Consider the following 9,972-nt stretch of genomic DNA (forward strand, 5'->3'; position numbering starts at 1 on the left):
ACAAGATGGATGAAAATGGCATAGTAATCAGGAATAAAGCTAGATTGGTTGCTAAGGGTTATTGTCAGTAAGAAGGAATAAATTTTGATGAAACTTTTGCTCCTGTTGCAAGACTTGAAGCCATCAGAATCTTCTTAGCCTATGCAGCCCATGCCAATTTCAAGGTCTATCAAATGGATGTCAAAAGTGCCTTTCTGAATGGAGATTTGGAGGAAGAAGTATATGTCAGTCAACCTCCTGGTTTTGAGGATCCAAATTTTCCAGAATATTTCTATTATCTTCTGAAAGCACTTTATGGACTGAAGCAAGCACCTAGAGCCTGGTATGATACTTTATCAAAGTTTCTTTTGGAAAATCACTTCACAAGAGGTACTGTAAATAAAACTTTATTTTTCAGAAATGTTAATGGCTCTAGCATACTTGTTCAAATTTATGTAGATGATATTATTTTTGGCTCTACAGATGATAAACTTTGTAAAAAGTTTGCCAAATTGATGCAAAGTAAGTATGAAATGAGTATGATGGGAGAACTGACTTACTTTCTTGGTTTACAAGTTAAGCAAGTTAGTGATGGAATATTCATTAGTCAAACTAAATATATTTTTGATCTTTTAAAGAAGTTTGACCTAATGGATTGCACATCTGCAAAAACTCCTATGGTCACTGCAACTAAGCTTGAATTAAACACTACTGACAAGTCTGTGAATATTTAAAGTTATAGAGGCATGGTTGGCTCTCTTCAGTACTTAACAGCTAGTAGGCCAGATATAATGTTTGCTACATGTTTGTGTTCTAGATTTCAGGCTGATCCTAGAGAATCTCACTTGATAGCTATTAAGAGAATTTTCAGATATCTCAAGGGAACATCAAAACTTGGCATTTGGTACCCTAGAGATTCTGGTTTTGATCTAACTGGTTATTCAGATGCAGATTATGCAGGTTGTAGAATTGATAGAAAGAGCACAACAGGAACCTGTCAATTTCTAGGAAACAAGCTTATGTCCTGGTTCAGTAAAAAGCAAAATTCAGTTTCTACTTCTACAGCTGAAGCTGAATATATTGATGCTGGCAGTTTCTGTGCACAGATTTTATGGATGAAAAATCAATTGCTAGACTATGGTTTGCAAGTTGAAAGGATTCTTATTTTCTGTGATAACACAAGTGCAATTGCCATCACTAAAAATCCAGTGCAACATTCAAGGACAAAGCACATAGACATCAAGTACCATTTCATAAGGGAACATGTGATGAATGGTACTGTGGAATTACATTTTATTCCAAGTGAGAAGCAACTTGCAGATGTCTTTACCAAGCCACTGGATGAATCCACCTTTTCAAGGTTGGTAAGTGAGTTAGGTATGCTTAATTACGCTTAAATTTATCTGAGTTATTTTGCAAGTTGTAATGTAGCCAGATATTTAGTTGATTTTTAAGTCTTGGATGAGATTTTGGCTAAGTCAAAATTTGCATCTCGACGGATGACCCTTATCCATCGAGTTTAGTCATCCGTCGATATACTACTTGCTAATAAACGTCAATTACTTTTCTGGAATACTTTATGACTCGACGGATATCAGTTTATCCTCATCCGTCGAATTGTCTAAATCACAGCCGTTAATTCCTTGAACATTATCCATCGAGTATACTTACAGTTTGTAAGCATTACACGACGGATAATGGGTGGAATTTTTACAGTTTATTTTTAAAACGGCTATTTTTAGGCAATTCCTATTGGTAAATTTACTTTTCTTTATTATTTTTGTCAGTTATTTTTTAGATAGTATAAAAGCTTATTTCATTCCAATTATTTTCTTTTATCATTCTCGAATTCAACTGATTTTATTTCATTCTCTCTCAAGCAAATCTTCTCTTTCTCTCTTCAAGCTTTCATTTTCTAGCAATGGCACCTGTAGTAAAGATTATGTCTCAAACTGGGTTCATCTATGAGAAGAACAACTTCACTGTTTTGGTCAATAAGGGTATTCAACAATCAGAGGACTACCACAAAATGATGGACTTTGTGAAGAACTGCAAGCTAAATTACGCCATGTTGGAATCACCCACAATCTTCTGTGAAGTTGTTGAAGAGATGTGGACCACTGCAATCTACAACTCTACTGACAAGACCATCACTCTAACCATCAAAGGTAATGAATTCTGTATCAATAGTGATGTGATAAAAGCATGTTTCAAAATTCCTGATAATAATGTAACTTCACCACACACTGACACTGATATTATCAATATGCTTAATTTCATGCATTATGCACTTCCTACTTCTAAACTGAGTGATATTAGAAGAATGGGTCTTAGGAAGGAGTGGAGTTTCATGTGTGATGTAGTTACTAAGGTTTTCTCTGGAAAAGTCAGGTTTTTTAATTCTGTAAATATTTCCATGCTTAACATGCTATACATGCTAGTCACAGATAAATTTTACAATTTCAGTGACCTTGTCTTAATTGAGTTAGGTTTTAAACTAGGTGAGTTAGCTAAAAGAGGAAAGAATGTGTATTATGCTAAATTTTTCATGTTATTGGCTAACCATCTATGTCAAGAAATTGTGCTTGAGAACCCAAACAACAAACTGGCTTGTTGGGTTCAAGAGAGAAGACTCATTGCAGACTTGAACAGAGCCAACCATCACAGGGATGTGCCAATATTCTATTTTCCTGTAATGCAGACACCTCAGGTAAGTGAGGTAAGTTCATCCATTCCTACAACTATTCCAACCTCCTCTATTTCTTTGAGTTCAGGAGTAGCTATGGCAACTGTGACAATGACCAAACAGTTGCCTACCAAAGCTACCAAAACAACTGCAATTTCTAAATCCAAATCAAAGAAAACTCCCTCTGGTATCTCTCAAAAGGTACCAGTTGAAAAATCCACCAAAGCCAAAGAGGGGAGTGTGAAGGAGGGTAAGTTAGGTGAGGGAAGGGGTGAACATCAAAGAAACCCCAAGAATAAGGTTGGAGAGTTGAGTGAATCCCAGCCTAGCCACACTGCAGTTTCCCAATAAACTGCAGTGCTTAAAAAGGATAAAAGCTCACTTCTAGCTACATCCTCCCAAAAGGATACAGTTATTGAACATAGCTCTCAGCCAAGAGCACAGGCCAAAAGGGTTAGGGACACAAGCTCATCCCAAACTTACACAAGAAAGAAGAAATCTAAAACCTCTGGGGATGCACAGGGGCACACACACAGTGCAAACTGGTGCTAAAGACACAGTCCCTGCACTCTCTCAAATTCAGTTTAATGTGGCTCCAATAAATGTGGAGTCACAGCCAAAATCTCTAATAATAGAAGCATCTGAAACACCCTACTCACCAACAAACTCTCTGGAAGTGGATATGATAAACACTTCAATTCCTGATTCCCCTTCTTTAACTCTGTTGGGGAATCCAAAATCTAGTGCAAGTGAGCATTATCTTTTAGATGATTTGTTGGCTCACTTGCCAATTCTTTCAGATTCTATTGTGACATATGTGCCCCAAATATCTTCAATCAACACAGAGTCAACAATAGTCTCTCTTCCCACCTCATTCATTTTTACTCTCTCGATGGATATTGTTCATCCATCGAGTAGTGATTGTATCCCGACGGATAAGCTTAACAGCAGTTATCCGTCGGATAGCATTACCACTCACTCGACGGATATCACTTATCCGTCAAGTATCTCTGCACAACTTCAAACTTCAATTATTTCAAGTGCAGAAGATTTAGTGGTTGTACAGTCACTCTTAGGACTAAGAGAGGAAAGTGTATTGAGTGAGAGGCTGGGTTGCTCCCAGGTAAAAGGAGAGGAAAAGAGTGAAAATTAGCAATCCATTTATTCAGGATTGGCAAAAATGAGTGAGAGGAGTCCCACCTTAGTAGGTGAAGGTAAGGGTGTGAGGGTGGGGAGCCAGGGTGAGACCCTGATGCAACAAAAGAGAGATTTTGAGAGAAAAACAGGTACAGGAGAAATAAGGGTGGATCCAACCATTGCTAGTGAGTCAATGATTGTGGATGATGCTAAAAAGGGAAGACAATTCCAGCAACATTACAAAGCTGTAATTGATAATATTTCCTTGGATGCTGACACTTTTACTCATCCTGTGTCAGCCTATCAATTGTTGGTTGTTCAGGGCAATGTGGAGGCAGAACAGACTTTGAACTTAGTACACACCTCAGAATCTCTTCAAAGAGATAAAGCTGCTGTCAATAGGATGCCTTTTCAAGCTGGTGAGCCATCTGAAGAAATTGAAGTAAATTCTAATGATGATGACTCTGTTTCTTTGGATGGAAGCATGAACTTAGGGGGAGATGAAGGCCCAAGTTTTGTTTCAGATTTACCTGAATGGGCATGGACAAAGGAATCTACACCAGGACAATTTGGTGTATATTTGGTTAAGCAAGTGATGGCTATTCAAAAGGCCCTTCAGGAATATTCAGATGCTGGTACCAAAGCTATTCTTCAAGCTCACCTAGACTCTCTACATCTCATGAAGATCCAGCAGTTAAGACAGAATCTGAGTGTGGATGAACTAAAAAGGGATATAGCTGACTTGAAGACCTACAATTCTGAGAAGCTGGATTCAGTCATGCCATATGGTACCATGCAAGATCTATTACTAAGATTGAGGAGAGAATCAGATTCTGAAAAGAAGCTGGCCAAGCTGGAAGACAGAGTTCAAGTTATTGAGAATTCAGTGGCTATCCTTCTTCAAAATTAACAGACTCAGACAAATCTTCTCATGCAACTGGCTAAAGTACAAGGCCTAACTCCTCAACTTGATGATAACAAAAAGGGAGAGAAAGAATCAAGTATGGGGGAGAAAGGACCAAGTGAGGGGGAGAAACTTCAAGTACAAATCAGCAAAGTAATTGTACCTTCAATTACTGTCTCTAAGCCACCAGTTGCAGATGGTATAGATCTAATTCAAGCAGCAGCAGCAAATTTGAAAGTTGCTGAGAAAGGAAAGTTGAGTTTGATCAACTGGAATAAGATTGATGAGGAGATACAGAAAAAGTTTGAACTTGTCAAGGAGCCAGTTAAGTCAGCCATCCATACCTCTCAAGTCAAGTCAATCAGTGTGAATGAGATGAGCATGAATTATCTGGAAAAAGGACAATCGTCCTGCATCAAGTCTCCAAAGGATGTAACAATTCTAAAACCAAGGGCAAATTATCCAAAATCATCTTTGAAAAACCCCTTGGACAATGTTTATGAGACACCCAAGCCTGATGAGAAGAAGCTTCTGTCAAGGTCAATTGTCTTCTATAAAGATCCAGCTGATTCAGCTTCAAAAAGGAGAATTGCTAAGATATTCAGAAATGGAAAGAAAATTTGTGTGGTAGCTGGACATCCATAATTTGCACAAGCAAAGAGAGAAGAAAAAGCCAGATTGAAGCAGGAAAAGAAGCAAGTTGCTCTAGATGTAAAGAAGACTAAACAAAAGAAAGAGCAGATTGCTATCTTGGCCAAGCTACAGGCTGTTAATTCATCACAACAAATTCCCTCTCAACCATCTGAAGCTGCTGAATCAAAGAAGAAAATTGAAGAACAGAAGAAATCCCCAAGGAAGAAAGAATTGGCTAGAAGAACAAAAAGGAAACTGGATATTGTTGACAAGGAATTGGAAGATCAATTTCCTAAGTAACCCACACCAGCTACAACTCAAGCATCAAAGCCCTCTGTGGTATTTGAAGACATAAGGGTGGTGGATCCCTACAGGAATATTCATGGTGAACCTATTGTGCCAAAAGATGAGCCAATAGAGTGGGATAACATACCAATTCCTGACTTCAGCTTACCAATCCTTAGCAAGCCAAAAAGGACAAAGTCAAGGGCAGTCAAGAAAGTGAAGTTGTCACCTCTCAAATCCAAATCAGTAGTTAAAGCTCAACCCAAAGTCAACAGGGGAGACTACTTATACTTGTGTGACATTAAAGAATTTTCAGATCTAAATCTTTATCTGGATGAACTGGATGAAGTGAGGGGAATTGATGCATACAGGAACCTACCTGAAAGGTTAGTGTTCAAGTACAAAGGAGGAAGGGAGATTTAGTGGCCACTTCACAGGTTCTTCAAGAGAGCCAAGCTGTACTGATTAAAGTTTATTCACCCTTCAAGAAGAACTTTGGGTTCAATGTAACTGCAAGAAGACTAGTATTGAAGAAGATTGAAGAACTAAGGAGTATTAGAGCTAAAGATGCACTCCCAAAGACTCTAATCATCCCATACACAGGGAGAATAGTGCATCTAAGGCCCTACTGGCTGATGGAGTTCATGGATGACAAAGGTGTGAGAAGATTCTTCAGGTTAGAAGACCAATTGAGTATCTCTAGCAATGAGACTCTCTTGGAAATGCAAGAAAAGCTAGATCTCTCAGAATCTGATGAACTAGAATTCCACAGGCAGCTCCAAAATTAGATTGATGAAAACAACAGAAAGCTTGGAAGAAGATCCAGACCTTCAAGAAACTAGAAAAATCTGCTCAGGCTAGAGGAGCATCTTGCAATGACTGTGAGCCAAACCTTGTATACTTTGATTAATTGAAGCACTTTCAGTATTATCTACTTATCTTTAAAGCTGTATGTTTAGGATGTTTTGTTATCATCAAGTACCTCTTAATTTATGGCTACAATTCCAGTAGACATAAATTGGGGGAGATTTGTTATTCCCAGTGGACTAACAATGAGATTTACAGAAGGGGGATTGAATGTAAATCTCAAAACTTTTTCAAGTTTTGAGCAGTTTCTAAGGCTAAGTGTTTTTTAGAACAAATATGTGATTTGCTTGAAGCTAATACAGACGGATATATATTCAAACACAAATGTAAAGAACACAAAGAACTTAAAAACTTTTCTGGTGGATTTGTTGTTCCACCAGAGATGTGTAATTTCAGAAAATCTGTGATTCAAAGAATTAAATCACAGCTGCTTCCTAGTACAAACTAGATGATTTTCTCTCTGGATATTTCTAAACAGCTCTGGAAAATTCTTATCTAATTACTAGCTGCTACTTGGTTTATATATCACCAAGTTTACAAGTGAAGACAAAACTGTAAAATATAATTAAAAAGATTCTTCACATGTTTCTTCTTCATTTCTTTATCAAATGCAATTTAGGCTTGGCTGTAGATCTTTGAATACTTCCTTGTTTGTATCAGAATGGAAATGCTGCATTTTCTTGATTTCTCCTAGAGGCTTCCACATTCCAGTTTGTCTCTGTCAACCCATGTGCCTCTGTCAGCTTGTGAATTGTCACTATCAACTGCTAATGAACTAAGCATCCGTTGAAGCTTTCATTCGTTGATGCCTTATCCGTTGAGTCAACATTGTCTCGTTATGATCCAGACATTTTATCTCCCACGCATAGAATTTGAGGGTCTTCTTCTTGAACACCTATGGCTTAAGAGTTTTTCTCTATACTATTTGCTTAATGAGTCCATCACTGAGGCTATTCAACTTGATCTCTATCCTATGAAATTCAAAGATCGATTAACAAATGTTGTCGGTTTTTGTAATGGGTTGGTTTGTTTAGCAGGTTATGATGTTTGTACATTCTTGTGGAACCCGACTACTACAAAATCAAAATGACTTCCTCAACAGACCTTGTCTAGGCGTGGGCATGAACTTGTAGTGTGTGGATTTGGATACAATGCATTGAAAGATGACTACAAAGTATTTTCTTTCTTCACTGGTCACAGTGGATTAGGTAGATTATGGGTTCATAGTTTAAAATTTTATTGTTAGAGAATGATTGAAAATTTAACAGTTAGAAGTCTCTGGGATATGAGAAAGTTGGCACATGGAGCTATATACTATGTTGTTCAGAGAGAACCTTATATTATTGTTTCTATTGCTGTAAAAATAGAGATGTATCGAGAAATCATGCTTCCAAAACACCAGAAAGATTCAGACACTTTGGCCTTGCACACTTTGAGAGAAAATCTGTGTGTGGTACATTATGTTTGGAGCACCCATGCTGATATTTGGATAATGAACGAATACGGTGTGGAAGAGTCTTGGACAAAATTGTTCATATTTTCGTGTATGGGCGTTGAGATGAGTTCGGGGCTAATAATACCTGTGTGTTTCTTTCTATTGGAGATGGCGATGTCTGTTTCTATTGGTTGAAGGTAAACTTCTGGAAACGCGGCTATTTGACCCTTTTTTAGCTCTATAAGCAAGAGAGTGTCCTCTGGAATTATCATGTTCACCTTGTTGATAAGGATATCCAGCTAAGATGCTCTTCTTGATTGTAGATAAGAAAGAGATACATGTAAACATATGTATATCCCTGAATCATTCACATTGGCAATTATCCTTTTCTTCTTGAAATCCTGCCTAGTCACCATCACTACCCTATGAAAATCTATGATTCTAATTATAGCCTTCTTGTATGAAAAGTGATTGTTGTTTAGGGGTACTTCAAGGGCTTTTAGGAGTTCATCAAATTCCTTGTCAAGGCAAGATCCCTCAGATGCCATCATTGGTCTGTCCAAATCAACATCATCTTTATTTGGACTTGTAGCCTGACTGGATTTTAGATGAGACTCCATCTCCCTCTTAGTCATGATAGCAGGTAGAGGGATTTGGGTCCTTACAGCTTGAACTGTTTCCTGAAGGGGTATCTTCAAAACTCCCATAATAGCTCTCAAAGACACTAAGGTCTGCATTTGTAGATATTTGTGGGAGTCTATTAAGGTCTTGATGTCCTGTTGCTGACTGGTGACTAGAAAAATGAGTTGTGTGACTTGATTTGATAGAGAAGTATTGGAGGCCTGAAGATTTGTAACTTGAGCTTGAAAATTCTTGATTTGAAGGTTGGTGGATGTGGAAGGTATATATATTTTTGATTTGTTGAAGTCCCCGGAGAGCGATGTTGCATGTTGTTTCAGGTGTGTCTTTAAGAAGATTTTCATATTGGTTCGTAATTATGGAATCAGATATTTGAAAGATTGTCATTTTTTGGCCGCTGTAGATGAAACCAAGGGTTGTGTGAAGGTAAAATATGTAATGCAAAATTTTTGTATTTTGTTTACACTCGTTGTGATTTATACTGAATTGTTTTTATTTTTTAATAGTATACAAGGATTCGTATAACTGACTTCAAGGTTCATTTGAGCATCAAAGACGTGATTAAAATACTGAAAGGGGAGAAGAAAGTTGTGATTGGTGTTATTAATGTTACTAAATAGTTTGCTGATTACCAGGAGATATATACTAAATTTTATCTTTTTTAGTTGATTCTTTTAAATTATTACTCAAATCTAAAATATAACTTTTATGCAGGGTATATACAGGCATCCTATTACTGGTTTATCTCTTGATTATTGACGTTATGAACACGTTTATTGATTTTAATTATTCATATGAAAAAACAAATCCACCGTAGTGAATAAATACATATTTTAAAAGTGAAGTTTAAATAATTTATACAAAAATTATACTTAAACATCGATTTTGATGTCTTGAAGTATTTGAAACTATATCGGTGGATAAAGGGACTATTATAGGGGTCATCAATATGACCTATCAATTTGTGAATAACGGGGAGTACAATAATTAACTGTCTTTTTCATTCAAACCTCAGTATGTATAATAATTTATAATTTTTTTGTCCAAACATTAAAATATCTAGTATATTACATTCTTGTAGGGCATTTTCAAGCATACTCTGAATGTCGAGACTAAAGATTATATTGGTAGATATGCGTTGATTATATTTTCTTTGATAATTAAAAATTTGGAATATTTAAATGTTACCGTTGCATTTACATATAATTATAATATTTATTTATTGTACATGTCATCTTTCATCTATAAAAATAGTTTTCTTTTAACTTTATCAGTTGACTACTAGAAATGTTCCACTGAACTATTTGTTTAGTCCATCAAGCAATTGGACTCAATAATATGGGCATCTACTTGAATCAAACATTTCCATGATGCTTAGTTCCATTTAGTACTATATATTTTGTTTCC

This window comes from Apium graveolens, chromosome 8, assembly GCF_009905375.1.
Source record: "Apium graveolens cultivar Ventura chromosome 8, ASM990537v1, whole genome shotgun sequence".
In the NCBI taxonomy this organism is placed as follows: Eukaryota; Viridiplantae; Streptophyta; class Magnoliopsida; order Apiales; family Apiaceae; genus Apium; species Apium graveolens.